Raw genomic sequence first — 23,642 nt, 5'->3', positions numbered from 1 at the left:
AACCTCTTAAATGGCTGCACAATATTCCATTGTATGGATGTAACATGATATGTCATGTTTAATGGAGCCTCCTGCTGTTTGGTTTTTGAGTCATTTCTAATACAACATCATTACAAATAGTGCTGACATCATTATATATAACTAATTTGTAGGACTCATTACTGTGGCTAATCATTAGCAAATATTTGGGTACCTCCCATGATGCAGTTACTTTGTGAGATGCTACAATTTCAATATTTAGCAAAGCCCTGATGTCATATAGTCGTATAATCCTAATTAACAACAGACATAATCAAAAGACCATATGGATCAAAATATAACCAAAAGATTATTGCATAATGTTAAATGGAAGTAATTGTTCCAACCTAAGAACTTAAGCAAGTAAGGATCCTTTCCTGGACTTGAAGGGGAAGAAAACCTTCTCAGATGAACGGATACAAACTGAGATAAGGCCTAGACTATAAAGGGGCATTCAAGTCAATGTGGGTGACCGTGGTTCAGAGACAGAAGAACATGCACAACAGCCCTGTGATGGTGGGGTAGGTGGTGTGAAGAAGAGCCTTGTAGTGGAGCAAAGGTTACAACCTGAGTTACAGCGGGAGCTGGACCACTAGGCTGGTAGATCTGAAGAGGATCCAGACTTTGTTCCAATAGTAGTGGTAGATCTTTGACCCCTTGAAGGAAAGGGTAATGGGCAATCAAGCAGACAGGAGTGGGACCCGGGACTGTTGGGGTTAGAACGATTGCCTGTGGTGCACTTGAGTGGAAGTGAGGTGCTGTGAAGGTTCTGGGCCAAGGCTAGAAACAGCGACAAGACGTAAGAGATACTTGGGATTAAAAAAATCAGTCTTTATCTGTCTCAGAAGACTGGTGGTAAATTCTCACTCCGTCCTGATAGGGCTCCAAGACTGGCTGTGGGCATTTATAATGTGCCTTTTTAAAAAATATTTCTTCCTTTGGAGGATGCCTCAGATTCTAAGCGTCTGAGCTGTGACATATGCCCCACTCAGGGGAAACTTATGTATTATGGCAGAAGCCCCTGTAGCTCTTGTCTGATATTTGTCTGGTTCACTCCCCCACTCCCAGAAACTTGCTCTGTAGGCCAGGCTGGTTTTGAACTCACAGATGTACCTGCCTCTGCTTCCCAGGAGCTAATAGGAATGCCATGGGATTTTGAAACCTCCAACAAGGTCATACCTCCTAATTCTTCCACCAAAGTTCCACCAATCAGGGATCAAATATTCAAATATATCATCCTGGAGGGGTAATTCTTATTAAAACGAACATGGTTTCTCTCAGGGTGTTCTAGTTGGTGAAATGTAAAGCACGTAGGCATGTCCAAGTTCCATGGGAGTCACCTGTTATTGAGAGAGCACTACAGGACATCCAACTATGCCAGTTCTCTCTCATTTGCTCTTCATCTCTCCCTTTCTTTTTCAAAGTAGTTTAGGCTGTTTTTTTTCTTTTAACATCTTCATATAAATTTTGGAAGTATCTTGATGACATACAAAAGAAGTCCAGGAGCTGCACAGACAGCCCAGCAGCCAGAGCTGCCTTGTCTGTCCCAGAGGATCAGAACACGACACTGGACAGCTCCCACTGCCTGTCACTCCCCTTCCAGGGCCTTCAAGTGCTCTTTTTGCCTCTAAGCACCTGAATGCTTATATACACAAACCCACACTCCCCCCCCCACACACATGAGAGAGGTGGGGAGAGACACACACACAGAGAAAGACAGAGAGACAGAGAGTCGAGTTGGGGGCAGAGACACAGAGAGATAAGCAAATAATAAATCTTTAAAAATTCTATTTGTATTTTGCATTATCGCACCAAATTTACAGAACAAGTTTGAAAGAATTAACAAACTAACAATACCAAATCTCCCACTCCATGAACCACATATATTATCTTTGTTTCTGGAAAGTTTGATTTCTTTAATTAATGCTCTGTAATTTTTAGTGTATGTATTCTATCGGCATTTGATTTATACTTCTGCATTTTATATTTTGTGCTATTGTTTCAGATACTGCATTAGTTATTTCTCAATGCTGTGAGCAGATGTCTGGCCAAATGCAACTGAAGGTGTATATGAGATTTAATTTGGCCCAAAATTTGAGGGGATTTAGTCCATTGTGGTAGGGAAGGGATGGTGGTGGTGGCATGTGTGGTGGTGCTGGTGGTGGTGTGTATGTTGGTGTGAGTGTGTGTGTGGTGTGTGTATGTGATGTGTATGTGGTGGTGGTGGTGTGTATGTTGGTGTGTGTGTGTGGTGATATGTGTGTGTGTGGTGTGTGTATGTGATGTGTATGTGGTGGTGGTGGTGGTGGTGTGTATGTTGGTGTGTGTGTATGTGTATGTGTGTGGTGATATGTGTGTGTGTGGTGTGTGTATGTGATGTGTATGTGGTGGTGGTGGTGGTGGTGTGTATGTTGGTGTGTGTGTATGTGTATGTGTGTGGTGATATGTGTGTGTGTGGTGTGTGTATGTGATGTGTATGTGGTGGTGGTGGTGGTGTGTGTTGGTGTGTGTGTGTGGTATATGTGTGTGTGTGGCGTGTGTATGTGATGTGTATGTGGTGGTGGGTATGGTAGCTGGTAGCAGCATGCTGGCAGTCAGCTGACACAGGACAGGAAGCCCCTGGAGTATAAATCTCAAGGCCTGTCTCCCGAGATCCACTTTCCCTCATCAGCCCTCTCAAAAGTCTTACAATCTCCCAAATCCAACCCCCATCCGGCAACCAAATGTCCCATCACATTTCACACACAAACCTTAATGCAGACCCTTTTTGTGTTGTTTCCAGTCAGCTTTGCTATGTAGTTCAGGCTGGTCTAAAACCCACAGACGACCTGCTTCTTTCTCCTCTGCCCCAAGATTACAGGTGTGCCACTACATCAGGTATGCATCAAAGTATGCATGTGTGTACTTGCATGGGTGTATGTATATGCATGATCATGTGTGTGTGTGTGTGTGTGTGCGCACATGCATGTTTGCATGTGCACACAAATCGTGTGTAGCACACATGTGGACAACCTGGGGTGTCAGTTCTCATCTTCCATCTTGTCTAAGACAGGCTCTCTTTGTTATCTACCACTGTGTACGTACACCAAGTGAGCCCATGACTTTAGGCGATTCATCCACCTTCCATCTCAGTGCGGGGGCGTGGAGATTCCAAGTGCGTGGTACCACACCTGAAATGGGTTCTGAGGATGAAAATTCAGGTCCTCGGGTATGGAGCAAGTGCTTTCTCCTCTGTGCCTTCTGATCAGCCCAAGAGGTGCCATATTAAACCTCTATTGCTAACCTACAGGAACACAACTCAATTTTGTGTATTTATCTTAGAGCTGACAACTTACTGAACACACCAAATTCTGAAAGATTTTGTAGATTCCTTGCCATTTTTTCCACGTAAATAATCATGTTGCCATAGAGTACAGTTTTTATTCTCCTTTCAAAGTGTTTGTCTTCTCTCTCTCTCTCTCTCTCTCTCTCTCTCTCTCTCTCTCTCTCTCTCTCTCTCTCTCCCCCCCCCGCCCCCGTACCTTTAGTGTGAGCATGTGTGGGAATGGTGAGCACACACAGTATATTTTAAATATGTTGACTGCATTTTTCAGATTTCTTTAATCAGCTTACAGAAGTTAGCTTCTATTAGTTCACAGTTAGTTTTAAAAATATCCTTAAAAATATGTTCACTGTGTATATACGCACAGCACGTGGTACTGGGATATATAAGGACTCTCACAAGCGCACGTTGCTGAGCACATTTGTACACTTCAGTTGCCTGTCTTTCATATCTCCACACTTCAGATAAGAGAAAATGCATTTGTCTTCCTGAGAATGGCCTAATTCATTTAACAAGATGGTCTCCGGTAGCACCCATTTTCCTGCAAATGACATAATTTTATTCTTCCTATGGCTAAAAGAATTCCACAATGCACATGCAGTTAGTGAGAGTTGTAACAATGTATTGAATTGTGTCAAATGTTCTTTCAGCATCTACTGGGAGGTCATGAGAGCCACCCCTTTTAGCTTGTTGGTAAAGTAAAGGCTAAAGCAGAGGGGATAGTCTCCCAACAGATTCCCTGAGAACCGCAGCTCTCTTGAATGAATTTCTACTATTCCTATATGAAAATCCATCAGTTTATCATGTGTCTGAGATTTCTTTTTGTTCTCTCTCTCTCTCCACATACTTTCCCTCTCTTTTTCTGGTGTGTGTGTGTGTGTATGAGAGAGACAGAGAGAGAGACAGAGAGAGACACACACACACAGACAGAGAGACAGAGAGAGAGACAGAGACAGAGAGAGAGACACACACAGAGACAGAGAGAGAGAGACACACACAGAGAACGAGAGAGAGAGAGAGAGAGAGAGAGAGAGAGAGAGAGAGAGAGAGAGAGAGAGAGAGAGAGAGACAGACCATGGCCATTTCGTACAGCACCTGGGGTGGGGGTAGAGGAGGATACTGAGTGGATGAGAGTGGATGCTGTCTTCCACTGCTCTCTATGTCATTCCCTTGTGGCAGGTCTCTCATTGAACCTAAAGCCAAGTTTGTAGCCAGCAAGCCCCAGTGATCCCAGTGTCGGGTTTACAGATGCTTGTGTGGCCACAAACAGGTTTTTATGTGAGCGAGTGCTACAGACTCAGGCTTGGGTTCCCATGCCTAGACAGCAAACTCACCGAGCAAGTTCTCCAGCTCCAGACTTTCAAAAACTGTGTATGAATTTGCAGAATGACACACTGAAAGTATGGGGTCAGATTGCATAGATACACAGGTACTTGGCTGTATTATTTAAAAAATTATTTATTTCGATGTCAGTTCCATCTGGAAAGTCTGAAGTACTGGGGAACCTCATCCTTACAGTGGCAGTGTTCTTAAAACTCTGACACTTGGTGACAGCTCAAATGTCATTACTGGCAGCGACAGGTACAGTCCTGGTTTTCTTCTTCGTCGCGGGCTTGCTTCATTCATTCTTTAAGGAAATTGAGCCAATATAGTTTCAATTGAGCACATATAGTTTGCCACTCACTCTTTCAAGTAAAAATGGTGTTTTTTGAATAAAACAAAACAAAATAAAAAGCCAAACAAACAAACAAAGAACCCTCTGCCTTGGCTCAAAGCTTCATCATGTGAACACTCCACTTTGAGTCACTGCTGCAGTGAGAAGCCTCAAGCCTGAACGCTCTTCTTCACATAGGGTGCTAAAACTGTTGTATTTGGGTCTTTAAAAAAATGAATACTTTTTACTCTTTCATCAAGGACTTGAAGAAAAACTAGGTCATTTTCTTGTGTGGTGAAGAATACAAAGTTCTAGTAGAATCTGGTGTGCCTGCCTTGATTAGATGACGTGGGGATAGCTTGACTATGCTATTGCTACACTGTTCAGAAGAAGCCAATATGGTAAGGACTGGAGAGGGACTCAGTAGTTACGGCTGCTACTGCTCTTCAGGACCAAAGTTTGGTTCCCAGCACCCATGTCTGGCTCACAGTCACTTGTAGCTCTGGCTGCAGGGGACTTGATGGCCTCTTCTTGGGTCCTTGGGTATTGTACTTGTAGTACACAGACAGACAGACAGACAGACACACACACACACACACTCAATAAAAATAAATCTTCAAAAGCCAACATGGCAAAAGTCAAATGATATATTGATATCACTTAGAAAAGACATTTTTTTCCTAAAATACAAAGCTCTGTTTTAGTGTGCGATCTGAGATGCTTTCCACAGCTCTTGCTGTCTCCGTGAAAATTCATCCACTTATTACTGATTATTTTTATATCTTGCACTTAGGATGTTTTCATTTTCCTTATTTTTGTTTGTAACCTGACACATGATTTTTGGTTTTTCAGAGACAAGGTCTCACACTCTGTAACCCAGACTGGCTTGGAACTCACTATGTAGCCCAGGGTAGCCCCAAACATGTGGCAATCCTCCTGTCTCAGCTTCCTGAGTGCTGACTTTACAGAAACGAATACCATGCTGAGCTCAGAAAATAGCTTTTATCTCCTGGGTCACCAGAATATCATGAGTTTTGATCTTATGGGTCCCCAGGACTCTGCAAACTTAGCTATGCTGCCTGGATCAGGCGGCAGGGAGTGGCCAAAGAGAAGGCAGGGGCTGGAGGCACATGCCCAGGAGCCGCAGTTTTTAATGGTCTAAGTGGTCCTCAACCTTCCTAAGGCTGCTACTCTTGAATACAGTTCCCCATGTTGTGGTGACTGCCCAACCATAAAATTATTTTTGTTGCTACTTAATAACTATAATTTTGCTACTGCTATGAGTCCTAATATAAATATCTGATATACAATATCTCTGATATGTGATCCCTATAAAAAAGGTTGGGGGTCTTGACCCAGGTTGAGGACCACTGGAAGCAGGCAGGCACATGTGGCCTCAGTGTGGACCTCAGAATCCACAAGATCTGGGGTAAATGTTGGACTTGAGATGGCTTCAGTGGCTAGTCTTTTAACTCAGAAAACTGGGAAATGAGAAGACAACCTGAGTGTGGTGGTGGGGACCAGTCCTGTGCGGGCATTTTCTGAAGATTTCTTTTTTCCTAGAAGAACCTAGCTTATGTCAGGTTGACATAAAAATTATCCAGCCCAATATCATAGCTTAATGATAACATGCTTTGTATAGATTATGTCCCATGTGACCATGTGATTGGCTGGGACCTGCAAGTGGATGTCAGATGTGGCTGGTATTGTAAGAAGAGCTGATCAGACAGTATGGCATGGATCAGTATGGAAATGGATCAGAATTTGAAGTACAGTTTCTACTAAATCCCTATTACCTGTGTGCAATCAAAGAGTCAAAAGTCATAACTGGAGTTGCCGTCAGGGGCCGACTTTACTGGTTATGTGTGAAACTGTAGGTCATGGTTCTGACAGAACTGCTTATAGTCTATAATGCCCTTGTATTGCTTATCTGCCGTGATTTGCTTGCTGGCATGATACATCTGCTGCAGCAGCTTGACCCTCTCGATGGGTGCTACCACCATCTTGGAGATGGCCGCAGCCACTCCACTGGCCAAGAAGTCCTTGGCGAAGAATACAGTGGCATCTGTCATGTTGAAAGCAAAAAAAAAAAGAAGAGGCAGGCGAGTGTGGGACAGGACTGGGCCGACAACTGGCTTTGACTCCCGGACTCTGCATGGTTCATATCCTAAAGGAACAGGGAATCCTGTCCATCTAGCATGGGAACCTGGCCAATGTCATCAGATACTTCACCAGTCAGGCTCTCAACTTTGCCTTCAAAGATAAATACAAGCAGATATTTCTGGGTTGTGTGGACAAGAGGACCCAGTTTTGACGCTACTTTGCAGGAAACCTGGTATCAGGTGGTGCTGCTGGGGCCACATCCTTGTGCTTTGTGTACCTTCTAGATTTTGCCCGTACCCATCTAGCAGCTGATGTGGGCAAAGCTGAAAAGGAAATTCAAAGGCCTTGGTGACTGCCTGGTTAAGATTTACAAATCTGATGAGATTAAGGGCCTGTACCAAGGCTTTAATGTGTCAGTACAGGGCATTATCATCTACCGAGCTGCCTACTTTGGTATCTATGACACTGCAAAGGAAATGCTCCCAGATCCCAAGAATACTCACATCTTTATCAGCTGGATGATTGCAGTCTGTCACTGCTGCCGCTGGCCTGACTTCTTATCCTTTTGACACAGTTTGCCGTCGTACCTGATGCAGTCCTTTTCAAATGGGGGGCAACACTGGTGGCAGCTGGGTCGCGGCTTTGCGAGGCCATCCCAAAGGTGCTGGCACCAAGACAGGAGTGTGGAGACAAAAGGGCAACTGCCTTAAAAACTTATTACCATGAAGTACAAGTGGAGGTCAGAGGTGTGATGTCACTTCCTTCCTCTTACCTTATGGGGTTTCAGGGATCAAATCGGGGCCTCCAGGCTTCCATCCTCGGCTCCACATGGGTTTTAGCCCCCAAGCCACCTTTCCAGCTCAGGGTCTTGATTTTATCCTTTTTTTCTTCCAGATTCCTCCTCCCTCTCAGGGGCCCTCTGAGCCACCCTCTTACCCAGGGGTTAGTTTCAGCGTTCAGCTTTCCCAGCATACATTGCCTTTATCATAGGCCTGCAGGGACATTTCTGAGGCTGCTGGATCTCAGTGCTTACAAATGCTGCCTGTGAACCTGGTGCTCAGGGAGATTTCTGCTGTCCCCCTAGGCAGTCTTGGCTCTGGCTGCCCAGACTCTCTGGGATGCTGCCCGGCTTCAGAGGCTGTATCTCATCTCAGCCGTGACACCCGGCAGAATCATGCATCCCTCCTGGGGGGGGGGGGCTAAGCAAAGCCTAGATGCTGTTGGCAGGAACATTCAGGGTCCCCCAGAGGTGACCTGGGACTCTTGAGGCCAGTCTGTTAATTTTGCACAGATGTGGGATGCAGACTGCCAGGGACAGAAAACTGTCTGATCCAACCCTGAAGTACAACATCTCAGGAAGCTGTGAAGTGAGAGACAAAAAGATCAGAGAAGACAGAAAGTAGGGCTGCAAGACAATGGCTTATCCCACAGCTCTACCTGCTAGCATGGGGCCTGTCTGTAGTTTATGTATGTGAGTACACTATCACTCTCTTCAGACGCACCAGAAGAGGGCATTGGATCCCATTTCAGATGGTTGTGAGCCACCATGTGGTTGCTGGGAATTGAACTCAGGACCTCTGGAAGAGCAGTTAGTGCTCTTTAAGCTCCAAGCCATCTCTCCAGCCCAGTCTATCTGTATCGACTTTATATCCAGACACTGACATGGGGTTTCAAAAGTGTACAGTTGGGCGGTTGTTTGTTTGTTTGTTTGTTTGGTTTTGCACATAGCTTTGTAGTTGAGTAAAATAGTCCTGCTGAAAGTTACTGGCAAGATGGCTCAGTAGGTAAAGCACTTGCCTCACAAGCTGGCAGAGCAGAGTTTGAACTCCAGGAACCACATAAGAGAAGGGAAGTTCCCGATCAGCGCCAGGGTAGCGGGAGCGCAGGGTTGCCTGACACCCGCCAGCTACCCACGACCCCCGCCGCAGGATTTTGGGACTGCTGGTGAGTGGAACACAGCTTCTGCTCCAATCCAATTGCGCGGGACCTGAGACTGCATTAGTTAGGGAAGCAGAAACCGGCCTGAGTAGGGCCACAGGCCACACCCGGCCGGATCAGCGCCAGGGTAGCGGGAGCGCAGGGTTGCCTGACACCCGCCAGCTACCCACGACCCCCGCCGCAGGATTTTGGGACTGCTGGTGAGTGGAACACAGCTTCTGCTCCAGTCCAATCACGCGGGACCTGAGACTGCTCTGGTGGGGGAGAGAGAAATCCGGCCTACATAGGGCCACAACCCTCTTCCGGTCAGAAAAGCACCTGGGCAGCTGGGGCGCAGGGTCTGCTGACACTCGCCAGCTACCCACAACACCCACCACAGGATCTTAAGACTTCTGGTGAGTGGAGCACAGCTTCTGCTCCAATCCAATTGCGCGGGACCTGAGACTGCATTAGTTAGGGAAGCAGAAACCGGCCTGAGTAGGACCACAGGCCTCATCCGGCTGGATCAGCGCCGGGGTAGCGGGAGCGCAGGGTTGCCTGACACCGGCCAACTACCCACGACCCCCGCCGCAGGATTTTGGGACTGCTGGTGAGTGGAACACAGCTTCTGCTCCAGTCCAATCACACTGGACCTGAGACTGCTCTGGTGGGGGAGAGAGAAATCCGGCCTACATAGGGCCACAACCCTCTTCCGGTCAGAAAAGCACCTGGGCAGCTGGGGCGCAGGGTCAGCTGACACTCACCAGCTACCCACAACACCCACCACAGGATCTTAAGACTTCTGGAGAGTGGAACACAGCTTCTGCTCCAATCCAATTGCACGCGGGACCAGAGACTGCATTAGTTAGGGAAGCAGAAAAACGGCCTGAGTAGGACCACAGGCCTCTTCCGGCTGGACCAGCACCGGGGTACCGTCAGCTACCCACGACCCCCGCCGCAGGATTTAAAGACTGCTGGTGAGTGGAACACAGCTTCTGCTCCAATCTTTAAATAGTGACAACGATAACAACTAACCCCAGAGATTACCAGATGGCGAAAGGTAAACGTAATAATCTTACTAACAGGAACCAAGACCACTCACCATCATCAGAACCCAGCACCCCCACTTCGCCCAGTCCAGGGCACCCCAACACACCGGAAAAGCTAGACACGGATTTAAAAGCATATCTCCTGATGATGATAGAGGACTTCAAGAAGGACTTTAATAACACACTTAAAGAAATGCAGGAGAACACTGATAAAAAGGCAGAAGACAATAAAGAGGAAGCACAAAAATCCCTTAAAGAATTGCAGGAGAACACTGCTAAAGAGTTACAAATCCTTAAAGAAAAACATGATAACATAATCAAACAGGTAGAAGTCCTTACAGAAAAACAGGAAAACACATCCAAACAGATGATGGAAATGAACAAAACCATACTAGACCTAAAAAGGGAAGTAGACACAATAAAGAAAACCCAAAATGAGGCAACACTGGAGATAGAAACCCTAGGAAAGAAATCTGGAACCATAGATACGAGCATCAGCAACAGAATACAAGAGATGGAAGAGAGAATCTCAGGTGCAGAAGATTCCATAGAGAACATCGGCACAACAATCAAGGAAAATGTAAAATGCAAAAAGATCCTAACTCAAAACATCCAAGAAATACAGGACATAATGAGAAGACCAAACCTACGGATAATAGGAGTGGATGAGAATGAAGATTTTCAACTCAAAGGACCAGCAAACATCTTCAACAAAATTATAGAAGAAAACTTCCCAAATCTAAAGAAAGAGATGCCCATGAACATACAAGAAGCCTACAGAACTCCAAATAGACTGGACCAGAAAAGAAATACCTCCCGACACATAATAATCAGAGCAACAAATGCTCTAAATAAAGATAGAATACTAAAAGCAGTAAGAGAAAAAGGCCAAGTAACATATAAAGGCAAGCCTATCAGAATTACACCAGACTTTTCACCAGAGACTATGAAAGCCAGAAGATCCTGGACGGATGTTATACAGACACTAAAAGAACACAAATTCCAGCCCAGGCTACTATACCCAGCCAAACTCTCAATTAACATAGATGGAGAAACCAAAGTATTCCACGACAAAACCAAATTCACACATTATCTCTCCACGAATCCAGCCCTTCAAAGGATAATAACAGAAAAAAACCAATACAAGGACAGGAACCACGCCCTAGAAACAACAAGAAGGTAATCCCTCAACAAACCTAAAAGAAGACAGCCACAAGAACAAAATGCCAACTTTAACATCAAAAATAACAGGAAACAACAATTACTTTTCCTTAATATCTCTTAATATCAATGGACTCAACTCCCCGATAAAAAGACATAGACTAACAAACTGGCTACACAAACAAGACCCAACATTTTGCTGCTTACAGGAAACTCATCTCAGAGAAAAGGATAGACACTACCTCAGAATGAAAGGCTGGAAAACAATTTTCCAAGCAAATGGCATGAAGAAACAAGCTGGAGTAGCCATTCTAATATCTGATAAGATTGACTTCCAACCCAAAGTCATTAAAAAAGACAGGGAGGGACACTTCATACTCATCAAAGGTAAAATCCTCCAAGAGGAACTATCAATCCTGAATATCTATGCTCCAAATACAAAGGCAGCCACATTCATTAAAGAAACTTTAGTAAAGCTCAAAGCACACATTGCACCTCATACAATAATAGTGGGAGACTTCAACACACCACTTTCACCAATGGACAGATCATGGAAACAGAAACTAAACAGGGACACAGTGAAACTAACAGAAATTATGAATCAAATGGATCTGGCAGATATCTACAGAACATTCTATCCTAAAACAAAAGGATATACCTTCTTCTCAGCACCTCATGGTACCTTCTCCAAAATTGACCACATAATTGGTCACAAAACAGGCCTCAACAGATATAAAAATATTGAAATTTTCCCATGCATCCTATCAGATCACCATGGACTAAGGCTGATCTTCAATAACAAAATAAATAATAGAAAGCCAACCTTCACGTGGAAACTGAACAACACTCTTCTCAATGATACCTTGGTCAAGGAAGGAATAAAGAAAGAAATTAAGGACTTTTTAGAGTTCAATGAAAATGAAGCCACAACATACCCAAACTTATGGGACGCAATGAAAGCATTTTTAAGAGGAAAACTCATAGCTCTGAGTGCCTCCAAAAGGAAACTAGAGAGAGCACACATTAGCAGCTTGACAACACACCTAAAAGCACTAGAACAAAAGGAAGCAAATTCACCCAAGAGGAGTAGACGGCAGGAAATAATCAAACTCAGGGGTGAAATCAACCAAGTGGAAACAAGAAAAACTATTCAAAGAATCAACCAATCAAGGAGCTGGTTCTTTGAGAAAATCAACAAGATAGATAAACCCTTAGCCAGACTCACTAGAGGGCACAGGGAAAGCATCCTAATTAACAAAATCAGAAATGAAAAAGGAGACATAACAACAGATCCTGAAGACATCCAAAACACCATCAGATCCTTCTACCAAAGGCTATACTCAACAAAACTGGAGAACCTGGATGAAATGGACAAGTTCCTAGACAGATACCAGGTACCAAAGCTGAATCAAGATCAGGTTAATGATCTAAACAGCCCTATATCCCCCAAAGAAATAGAAGCAGTCATTAATAGTCTCCCAACTAAAAAAAGCCCAGGACCAGATGGGTTTAGTGCAGAGTTCTATCAGACCTTCAAAGAAGATCTAATCCCAGTTCTTCACAAACTATTCCACAAAATAGAAACAGAAGGTACTCTACCCAACTCATTCTATGAAGCCACAATTACTCTGATACCTAAACCACAAAAAGACCCAACAAAGATAGAAAACTTCAGACCAATATCCCTTATGAATATTGATGCAAAAATCCTCAATAAAGTTCTTGCTAACCGAATCCAAGAACACATCAAAACAATCATCCATCCTGACCAAGTAGGTTTCATCCCAGGGATGCAGGGATGGTTCAATATACGGAAATCCATCAACGTAATCCAGTATATAAACAAACTCAAAGACAAAAACCACATGGTCATCTCGTTAGATGCGGAAAAAGCATTTGACAAGATCCAACACCCATTCATGATAAAAGTCTTGGAAAGATCAGGAATTCAAGGCCCATACCTAAACATGATAAAAGCAATCTACAGCAAACCAGTAGCCAACATCAAAGTAAATGGTGAGAAGCTTGAAGCAATCCCTCTAAAATCAGGGACTAGACAAGGCTGTCCACTTTCTCCATACCTATTCAACATTGTACTTGAAGTCCTAGCCAGAGCAATTCGACAACAAAAAGAGATCAAAGGGATACAAATTGGAAAAGATGAAGTCAAAATATCACTTTTTGCAGATGATATGATAGTATATATAAGTGACCCTAAAAATTCCACCAGAGAACTCCTAAGCCTGATAAACAGCTTCGGTGAAGTAGCTGGATATAAAATTAACTCAAACAAATCAATGGCCTTTCTCTACACAAAGAATAAACAGGCTGAGAAAGAAATTAGGGAAACAACACCCTTCTCAATAGTCACAAATAATATAAAATATCTTGGCGTGACTCTAACTAAGGAAGTGAAAGATCTGTATAATAAAAACTTCAAGTCTCTGAAGAAAGAAATTATAGAAGATCTCAGAAGATGGAAAGATCTCCCATGCTCATGGATTGGCAGGATCAACATTGTAAAAATGGCTATCTTGCCAAAAGCAATCTACAGATTCAATGCAATCCCCATCAAAATTCCAAATCAATTCTTCAACGAATTAGAAAGTGCAATCTGCAAATTCATCTGGAATAACAAAAAACCTAGGATAGCAAAAACTCTTCTCAAGGATAAAAGAACCTCTGGTGGAATCACCATGCCGGACCTAAAGCTCTACTACAGAGCAATTGTGATAAAAACTGCATGGTACTGGTATAGTGACAGACAAATAGACCAATGGAATAGAATTGAAGACCCAGAAATGAATCCACACACCTACGGTCACTTGATCTTCGACAAGGGAGCTAAAAACATCCAGTGGAAGAAAGACAGCATTTTCAACAAATGGTGCTGGCACAACTGGTTGTTAACATGTAGAAGAATGCGAATCGATCCATTCCTATCTCCTTGTACTAAGGTCAAGTCTAAGTGGATCAAGGAACTTCACATAAAACCAGAGACACTGAAACTTATAGAGGAGAAAGTGGGGAAAAGCCTTGAAGATATGGGCACAGGGGAAAAATTCCTGAATCGAACAGTAATGGCTTGTGCTGTAAGATCGAGAATTGACAAGTGGGACCTCATGAAACTACAAAGCTTCTGCAAGGCTAAAGACACCATCAATAAGACAAAAAAACCACCAACAGATTGGGAAAGGATCTTCACCTATCCTAAATCAGATAAGGGACTAATATCCAATATATATAAAGAACTCAAGAAGGTGGACTCCAGAAAGTCAAATAACCCCATTAAAAAATGGGGCTCAGAACTGAACAAAGAATTCTCACCTGAGGAATACCGAATGGCAGAGAAGCACCTGAAAAAATGTTCAACATCCTTAATCATCAGGGAAATGCAAATCAAAACAACCCTGAGATTCCACCTCACACCAGTCAGAATGGCTAAGATCAAAAATTCAGGTGACAGCAGATGCTGGCGAGGATGTGGAGAAAGTGGAACACTCCTCCATTGTTGGTGGGATTGCAAGCTTGTACAACCACTCTGGAAATCAGTCTGGCGGTTCCTCAGAAAATTGGACATAGTACTACCGGAGGATCCAGCAATACCTCTCCTGGGCATATATCCAGAAGATGTCCCAACCGGTAAAAAGGACACATGCTCCACTATGTTCATAGCAGCCCTATTTATAATAGCCAGAAGCTGGAAAGAACCCAGATGTCCCTCAACAGAGGAATGGATACAGAAATTATGGTACATTTACACAATGGAGTACTACTCAGCTATTAAAAAGAATGAATTTATGAAATTCCTAGCCAAATGGATGGACCTGGAGGGCATCATCTTGAGTGAAGTAACACAATCACAAAAGATCTCACACAATATGTATTCATTGATAAGTGGATATTAGCCCAAAACTTAGGATACCCAAGATATAAGATACAATTTGATAAACGCATGAAACTCAAGAAGAATGAAGACCAAAGTGTGGACATTGTGCACCTTCTTAGAATTGGGAACAAAACACCCAGGGAAGGAGTTACAGAGACAAAGTTCGTAGCTGTGATGAAAGGATGGACCATTTAGAGACTGCTGTATCCAGGGATCCGTCCCATAATCAGCTTCTAAACGCTGGCACCATTGCATACACTAGTAAGATCTTGCTGAAAGGACCCAAATATAGCTGTCTCTTGTGAGATGATGCCGGGGCCTAGCAAACACAGGAGTGGATGTTCACAGTCAGCTATTGGATGTATCACAGGGCTCCCAATGGAGAAGCTAGAGAAAGTACCCAAGGAGCTAAAGGGATCTGCAACCCTATTGTTGGAACAACATGATGTACTAACCAGAACCCTGGAGCTCTTGTCTCTAGCTGCATATGTATCGAAAGATGGCCTAGTCGGCCATCAATGGAAAGAGAGGCCCATTGGACTTGCAAACTTTATATGCCCCAATATAGGGGAATGCCAGGGCCAAAAGAATGGGAATGGGTGGGTAGGGAAGTGGGGGGCGCTATGGGGGACTTTTGGGATAGTATTGGAAATGTAATTGAGGAAAATATGTTATAAAAATATTAAAAAAAAAATAGTCGAGAAAAAAAAAAAAAAGAGAAGGGAAGTTATAGTGCTACGTACTGGTAAGCCAAGTGCTGAGGCTGCAAGGTGAGTCCCTGGGGCTCCCTGGCCAGCTAGCTCAGCCTACAAGCTCACTGAGAGACCTTGCCTAAAACAAACAAGGGGTGTAGCATGTGAGTGAGGATAGCCTACACACACACACACACACACACACACACACACACACACACACACACACGCATGCACACGTGCATGTCTACATGCACAGAACAAGAGAAATGAAACTGAAATTGCTCTGATCTGAAATCCCCTGAAGCTGTGAAGGATGTGACGGAGCTGTAGATGTGCTCCAGTTGGTTCTGTATCTCAGGGAAAGTCCTTCCTTCTGTGTCCTGGCCCCAGGGCTGGAAAGAGGCTCTAAGAGAAGGACAGCTTTCTAGTTTTCAGGGACATGGGGACATGGTTGAAGTTAGTCCAGAGATCAAGTGCCTGTGGTTTCTGGATTCCCTTCCTCTTCTCTCCCCTCTTCCCTCTTTCCTTCCTCCCTCTCTTCCTCTCTCCTTCCCTCTCTTTCTCCTTTCCTCCCTCCCTCATTTTCTCTCCCTCCCTTCTTCTTCTCCCTCCCTCTCTTCCTCCTCCTCTCTCTTCCTTTCTTCCTCCTTCCCTCCCTCCTTCCTTCCTTCCTTCTTTTCTTCCTTCCTCCATCCCTCCACTCATTATTCCCTCCACAGAGACCACAGGTTGCTTGTCCCAGCTGCTCTCAGCTTGCTTCCTTTCTGCCCACCCTGGCTTGTGTGCTCGCTCGCTCCTTCCTTCCTTCCTTCCTTCCTTCCTTCCTTCCTTCCTTCCTTCCTTCCTTCCTTCCTTCCTTCCTTCCTCCCTCCCTCCCTCCCTCCCTCCCTCCCTCCCTCCCTCTCTCTCTCTCTTTCTTTCTTTCTTTCTTTCTTCCTGAGTATTTTTCACTCCCCCCTGTATTTGGGTACTGTGGTGGGTTGAATGGGAGTGACCCCCTTAGGTTCATAGATTTGAATGCTTCTCATTAGAGAGTGGTGCTACTTGATGGGGGAGGGGGGGCTTGGGAGGCATGGCCTTGTTGGAGTGGGTGGGGCCTTGTTAGAGAAAGTGGGTCACTGGGGATGGGCTTTGAGGCTTCCAAATGCTCAAGTCAGGCCCAGTGTCACTCTCTGACTGCTGCTTGTGGATCTGAGTAGAACTCTCGAGCTCTTCCTCCAGCATCCCAGCCACCTGCACGCTGCCATGCTTCCCACCATGATGACAGTGGACTAAACCTCTAAAACTGCAACAGCCCCAACTGAATGCTTTCCTTTGTAAGAGTTGCTGTGGTCATGGTGTCTCTTCACTGACCCCCCCCCCCCCACTCCAACAGGCCCTACAGCTTCTTTCTGCTTCTTCACTAACTCATCCTTGCTGTCAGAGGACCCCAAGGCTCTGCCACACGGCTGGTGGTGTAGATTAAGTCAAGGTATGTGTTAAAGGGCAGCAGTAAGAATTCTTCCTTCCTTTCAAATACTTAAATTTAAAAGCCTTGAGCCTTTCATCCTGAAATGAGAGTGAGGTACACGTTTTAGAGCTGGAGAGTGGCTTCTGTCCAGATGATGTATTGGGTTCCTTCGACCACACAGTTGATACCATCCAGACCCTGCCATGCACAAGTCCAGGCTGAGCTTGTTCATGTGCACTGTGGCTCCAGAAGAAGATGGAGCCCATATCCAGGCATGACTCCAGTGAGTATTTATCTGAAGCGGGTAATGAGCGAGACTTTGTTTGGTCTTCTCACATCCAATTCTGTTGATGAACAATAGGCACTTAATGCGTGTCTGTTTGGGATGAAATATTGAGACTGCCAATGGAGGCAGCAGAGCACAGTGTTTAAAATACTGCTTGTGAAATCTTACTGGAGAGGCCCCAGGGGAGCCTGGATTCTGTTATGAGAAACACTAATTAATTGAAGCCCTCTGTGGAGGTCACTTCTTAAGCCTCGAGACAATCTCTGTAGCAAATGGATTTCTCTCTTGCCTGGGGAGGTGGGAGCATCACTTTCTGGAGGGACCTGCTGATGATGGAGGCTTTTAGAAGCTCTGGTTGCCAACACTGCAATCTAAGTGCCTACTCTAAGGGTGGGGCTTTGCCCTCCTCCTTTAAGATCTATACGGACGGCTGGTTTGATGGACCTGCCGGACTGAGATGGAAGAGAGCTGTCTTCTGACCACCGCATACATGTTGTGGTGTGTGCATCCTCCCACCGTGCACATGTTTACATGCACACGCTCACACACACACCAAATAACAATAATAAGGAGCTTTATGTATCCAGTATCAGTGAGCATCAGGGACATCGACGCAGCACTGAGGAATGACAGCCCTTAATTCACTGAAGGTGGATAGCATCTCAGAATCTGGACTGGGACAGACCTAGGGTAGCATCTTAGCTCTGTTTCTTATGAACTCTCCAAGTGTGTTTATGTCCTTCAGTGTCACCCAGCCTTAGCTTTGGCTATGGACTACAAGAATATTCCCCTTTCTGAGTTTTGAGATCTAGGTGAGATGTCCATGAAGCATTCAGCACAGACATTGAGACTTAGACGAGGACGTGTCCCACGGGAGAAAGGGGGGAATCTCAGGTTTAGTGAGTCCCAAAGGGCCTGCCTTGTGACCCATGGGCACTTATCTGCCATTGCAGCGTGGGGTAGAGCTCATGGTGGCAGAGTCTGGACTTCTAAGTGGATGCCTCTTCAGAGCCTGGACCCCTGATGGTGGGAGGCCTGGGGGTGGGGCACTCAGAAACCTGCCATGCCGTGCAGCGCCCTCTGCTGACTGACGTGTGAGAGTCTTTGTCCAGGCCAGAGCATGGGGTGATGGCTGCTGTGGAGAAGCGTTGGTATAGAGACAGTGTGGGCTAGTGGGTGACTCAGAACCCTCACCCCATTTAATCATTTTATGATTGAGAGGAGGCAGTGGTTTGTAAAGACTAGGTTTGGGGGCTGGGGGTGGTCCTTACTTGGCAGAATGCTTGCCTAACATGACAGAGGCTCTGGGTTTGATTCCCAGCACTGCATAAACTGATGGCCACTTGGGAGATCCAGAAGTTCAAGGTCATCCCAGGCTATGTAGCAATTGGATACCAGCCTGGGCTATGTGAGACATTGTCTTGGGGGAAAGAAAAAAAAGGAAAAATTAGATTTGGGGCCAGGGAGTTGGTTCAGTCAGGAGCTTAGGAAAGTACTGACTGTGGACACTGATAGAGATGTAACCTACAAGCCATGGACGAAGCCAGACGTGGCTGTGTGCACCTGTAATCCCTCTGCTGAGGAGGGGGAGACAGGAGGGACCCTGAACTTCACTGGCCAGCCAGATTAGACAAACCAGTGAGTTCAGAGAGAGAGAGAGAGAGAGAGAGAGAGAGAGAGAGAGAGAGAGAGTGGGAGAGTGTCTCCTTAATAAAGCAAAACTGAATAACAACTAGGGATTAGATCAGACATTGATCCCTACTGTCCGCACACACCTATAAGCACACCTGTACACACACACATACACCAAACTAGAAAAAAATAGATTTTGTTTCTTATAGCACAGCAAGTGGGATAGAGATGCAGGAAACTCCCACATACCTGCTGCCTTCACATATGTGCAGTCTCCCTGACTGTCAACACCCCCAGCAGGGTGGGACATGGCTTTAAGGATCTGTCAGCCTACAGTTATAGATACTGTTATCACTCAGGCCCCATGGCTTATGTTAGGGTCCATGTTTGGTGTTACATTTGTGTGTGGGCAAATACAGAATAGCATGTATCTGCCATTAGTGTGTCTTTCAGAACAGTCCGTCTGCCCCAAGCATCTTCTGTCTTCCACTGGTTCAGGGTTCAGTCCCTCTTCTCTGGTCTTCTTGTCAGCAAGGGTTGAGTTATTTGTATACAGACAGTACTATGTACGGCCCATGTGTCTGTTTTTATCTGTTTATGTGGTAATGCTATGGATGAAAGCAGCCCAGGGACCAGATGAAGAGAGCACATCCCAGATGTTAGCCCTAGTGACTGTGGAGTTTTGGTTTGATAAATCTCCTCTTACGGCAGAGTGTGTCTTAGAATTCTGGACCATCCCATTCCCCATATCAGCACCTCCTTTGCTAGCCCACTCCCTCCTCTGACTCCAGTGCTCTTTGTAAAAGATTTTATTATATTCAGTGTGTGTGTGTGTACACGTGCATGTGCACATGTGCAAGCCACAGCATGTATGTGGAAATTAGGACAATTTGTATGACTCCGTTTTTTCCTCCCACTGTGTGGGTTCTGGATCAAAGTCAGGTCACTGAGTTTGGCGGCACGTTCCTTTACCTGCAAAGCCATCTTGCCAGGCCTGACCCCTGTGCCTTGTTTCCCATGAGCCTTGCACATAGTAAGTGCTCAGTAAATGCTCTGTGAATGTGTGAGTGAACACTGAATCTGCCGAGCTGTTCTTATGGTTATCTGCCCACAGGCAGGCCTTGCCTGTGTCTGCTGCTACCCCTGCCCACTCCCTGTCCACCTACTCCAAGGCCAGCACTGCAGAAGCCAGATTCCCTGAGGCTCAGAGGTCGCTTCCAGGCTTTATCTGGGCTGTTGTTCTGTGCTCCAGCTGCTAGCAGGACAAACTGACATTGTCCATGTAGCTGGTTGTGATACAAGGACTCACAGAAGTTAGAGGCAAAACACAAAAATGTAACTAACTATGCTGGGGTTGGCCATTCCTGTCCTGAAGACAGTGTGATGCATGGTGGAAGACACCTTTGGGGCCTGAGCAGTGACCTGCTTTTTAGCCTGGCTAGCTCTAACCCATTGAAGCTAGGAGAAGCTAGACCTCACTCCTATAGATTGGGAGTGGGCTAACTTGTTCTTGGTAACATAGCTGAGAGGGATGGTCAAGCGGTATGCATTGAGCCCTTCTGGTAAGAATGACTAGTTAACTGCATACCGTATATGTTCCTGTGGCAAGCTTCCGTGGTAACATGTGAGAAGCGCTGGTAAGATGAGAAAAACGGCTGGCGGGACTTTGTCCACTTGATTTCTGGCTAGCAGACACTAGGCTAGTGAGAGTCGGTTCTGCAAGCTTTGCCCGTCTGTGGGAGGGAGAGTTTGCAAGTTCTGAGACTGTAGGAGGATTGTCTTCTTGGTGATCCATCTTCCTCCCCTCTGGTTGGAAAATCAGCAGGGCTGGACTGGGCTGGTGGATTTCTTTCCACTTTTGAAAATCCCCTTTCCTAGAAGACTTCTGAATCGCATAAGGCTAATTTAATGTCTGCCAGGTAGAGGTAGGGCTGCCTAGCACTCCAGAATATTCCTGCCCAGGCAGAGTCTGGGCTGGTGAGGGCAGGGGGGTGGGAACCTGGAGATGAAACTTGGGTTTGTTTTCGTGGGAGACTAGGGTGTGGGCCTGAAGTGTTCTTTTTGGGGAGGGTGAGGCATGGGGTGCCATGCATTGTAAGGGCACCTTCCTTAACTCTTCTGAGATGGAAAGAGGTTGAGAAAACCCCGGAGGGGAGGGTGTTTTCTGGAAAGAGTGGCCTTCTCTTGGATCAGGGGCTTGAGGAGAAGGGATGATCTAAGCCCATAACCCTAATTTAAATTTAGGAAAGGGACACACACACACACACACACACACACACACACACACACACACACACACAGAGAGAGAGAGAGAGAGAGAGAGAGAGAGAGAGAGAGAGAGAGAGAGAGAGGCCACAGAGTTCTTGGCTGTAGTAAGAGTTTCCAAAGAGCCTCAACTTTTTCCAGCTTTGCAACTAAGTTAATAATATTCCTTGAGGTCACTAAGACTGAACCTCTCAAGTCTAAATCCAACCTGCCTTTAAGAAAACAATGTATCGAACTTACTGTGCAGGGGATTTCTCATGTGGTTAGTTTTTACAACCTATATTACCTGGGTAGCTTAAATCAGAAATTATGTACTCTTTCTTGCCCTTACCTAGAACAGTGTACGTGTCTGTTGTAGTATTTACTGAGAACTGTCGACAGGTCAGCAGAGATCCCATACACGGGGGATGCAGCATGTGGATGCAGGTTGATGGGATGTGGTTTTGTTTGCTGTTCTAGGTGCGTAAAGTAACGCCTTTCCTCATAAAACTCTTGAAGATTTCTGAAAGAACTCCTTACTTCTTTCCCACCCTAAGTTTTCTCTGTTGTTCATGAAAAACAGAGTAAATACCTTTACTAGGTACAGGTGCACTCTCGAGCACACACACACACACACACACACACACACACACACACAGAGGACAGAACAGACGCCCAGCACAAGACATGGGTAGTAGGGACAGACAGATCAGACAGGTACAAGAGATAGATACAGATAGGCCAGTAACCACAACCTACAGAGAGACAAAAGCCACAGGGAGAAAAATGAAGAATTTAAATTTGGGTTTGCTTTTGGTCAAACTAATCCAAGAGGAAGTAGCTTTTTCATTCCTTAAGGTGACATTGACACATTTTGGGGTACCCCCTCTGAGCTCATCTTCAGTGTGCTAACTGATCTGTCTGGCCTTGCTAGATTTTGATTTTTAGAAGTTCCCCCATCTCAGGCACCTGACTCATTTGTTTCATGACATTTGTGGATGTAGCACTGTTTCTAAGACATTGTAACTTCATGGGATGGTATGTGAATTTTGGGGATCAAACCCAAGTGGTCAGGTTTGCCAGCAAGTGTCTTTTTCCACCAGGCCAGCTCAGCAGTCCAGTCTTTGTCTTATGTGATTGGCTTACATCATTTAATGTTTGCAATATCCACCGGTGTAGAACAGGTGCCAAGATTTCCTCTTATAACGGTATAGACAGACCAGTTTCTTTATTTCCCCACTGGTGGGCATTTGTGGTTACTCTACCGTCTAATCTACTGTGCCATCCTTTCTTCCATTCCTTACCTTGTATCAGCCCCACAAGAAGCTGATACAAGAGGAGGAGGGGATGCCACGGGGCTGTATTCTCCAGCCCTTGCTCATACACCCACCTTGATACCAATGTATTGAATGGGGCACATGCCGGGCAGAAATCAGATCTCTCTCTCCCTAAGAAATAGTCTTACTATTTCAGGAGTAGGAGAGAGAATGTCCTCATTGGACCTTAAGGATGGACATCCCCATCCTTAAGGATGGGACAAGGAGGGTGGGGGCAAAGCACTATATTTGACATATGCATGGGCTGGGCTGCCATGGAGAAACATTTGCAAATCACTTTCCTCATTTCCTCATTTCTAGATTCAGGGGGAACCCTCTCCACTGGGAAGAGCTTGCTCTTCCATTCCTTCATTCTCTGTAGAAAGATGGGGTGTCATTCTGGCCTGGGGTTACGCAGCCTAGTCTGAGTCTTTCTGGATGTGAGCTCAGCTCCTGTCTCCACTGTGACTCATAACTTGAACTCCGTCAGTCCTCTGAGCCACACCCTCAGCTTCCCAGTACCTCGTGTTCCCACTGGAGAATAGCTCTCTTTCCACTCTACCTCCCCCAGCCCCTGCCTTTTTATGGGTGGCATGAGGCTGAATTTACGTGGAGAAAACAGTCTTGTGTATGGTTTCCAAATTCCACCTAGGTCAGCCCCCAATTCAGCTGGCTCTCCCCTCTGCTGCTAGAGATAAGGACAATAAAAACACATTCTAAGAGGAAAAACAGGAGGAGAAGAATGTGGGCAGCCCCTGCCAGCGGGGCAGTGGAAACCTCTGGCCTGTACTGAGCTGACCCGTGTTCTGCTCTCGGAGTTATGCCTCACTCGGGACATGCCAACCAGCTGGACCAGGCTCAGAAAGAGCCCGTCTTATAAATGGAAACTCCAGACAGGAAGCTCGT

At 45.4% G+C, this 23,642-nt stretch overlaps 1 protein-coding gene and 1 pseudogene across 1 annotated transcript in view; both read left to right on the top strand.

The window, feature by feature from the left end:
• Window positions 1-23,642, top strand: part of Ccdc3 (coiled-coil domain containing 3) — a 106,872-nt gene that overhangs the window by 12,523 nt on the left and 70,707 nt on the right. The window lies entirely within an intron of this gene.
• LOC110289208 (ADP/ATP translocase 2 pseudogene) lies at window positions 7,150-7,688 on the top strand (annotated as a pseudogene).

Source organism: Mus caroli, unplaced genomic scaffold, assembly GCF_978045245.1.
Source record: "Mus caroli unplaced genomic scaffold, Mus_caroli_1 scaffold_2, whole genome shotgun sequence".
Lineage (NCBI taxonomy): Eukaryota > Metazoa > Chordata > Mammalia > Rodentia > Muridae > Mus > Mus caroli.
This window is presented reverse-complemented; position numbering and strand designations above follow the sequence as displayed.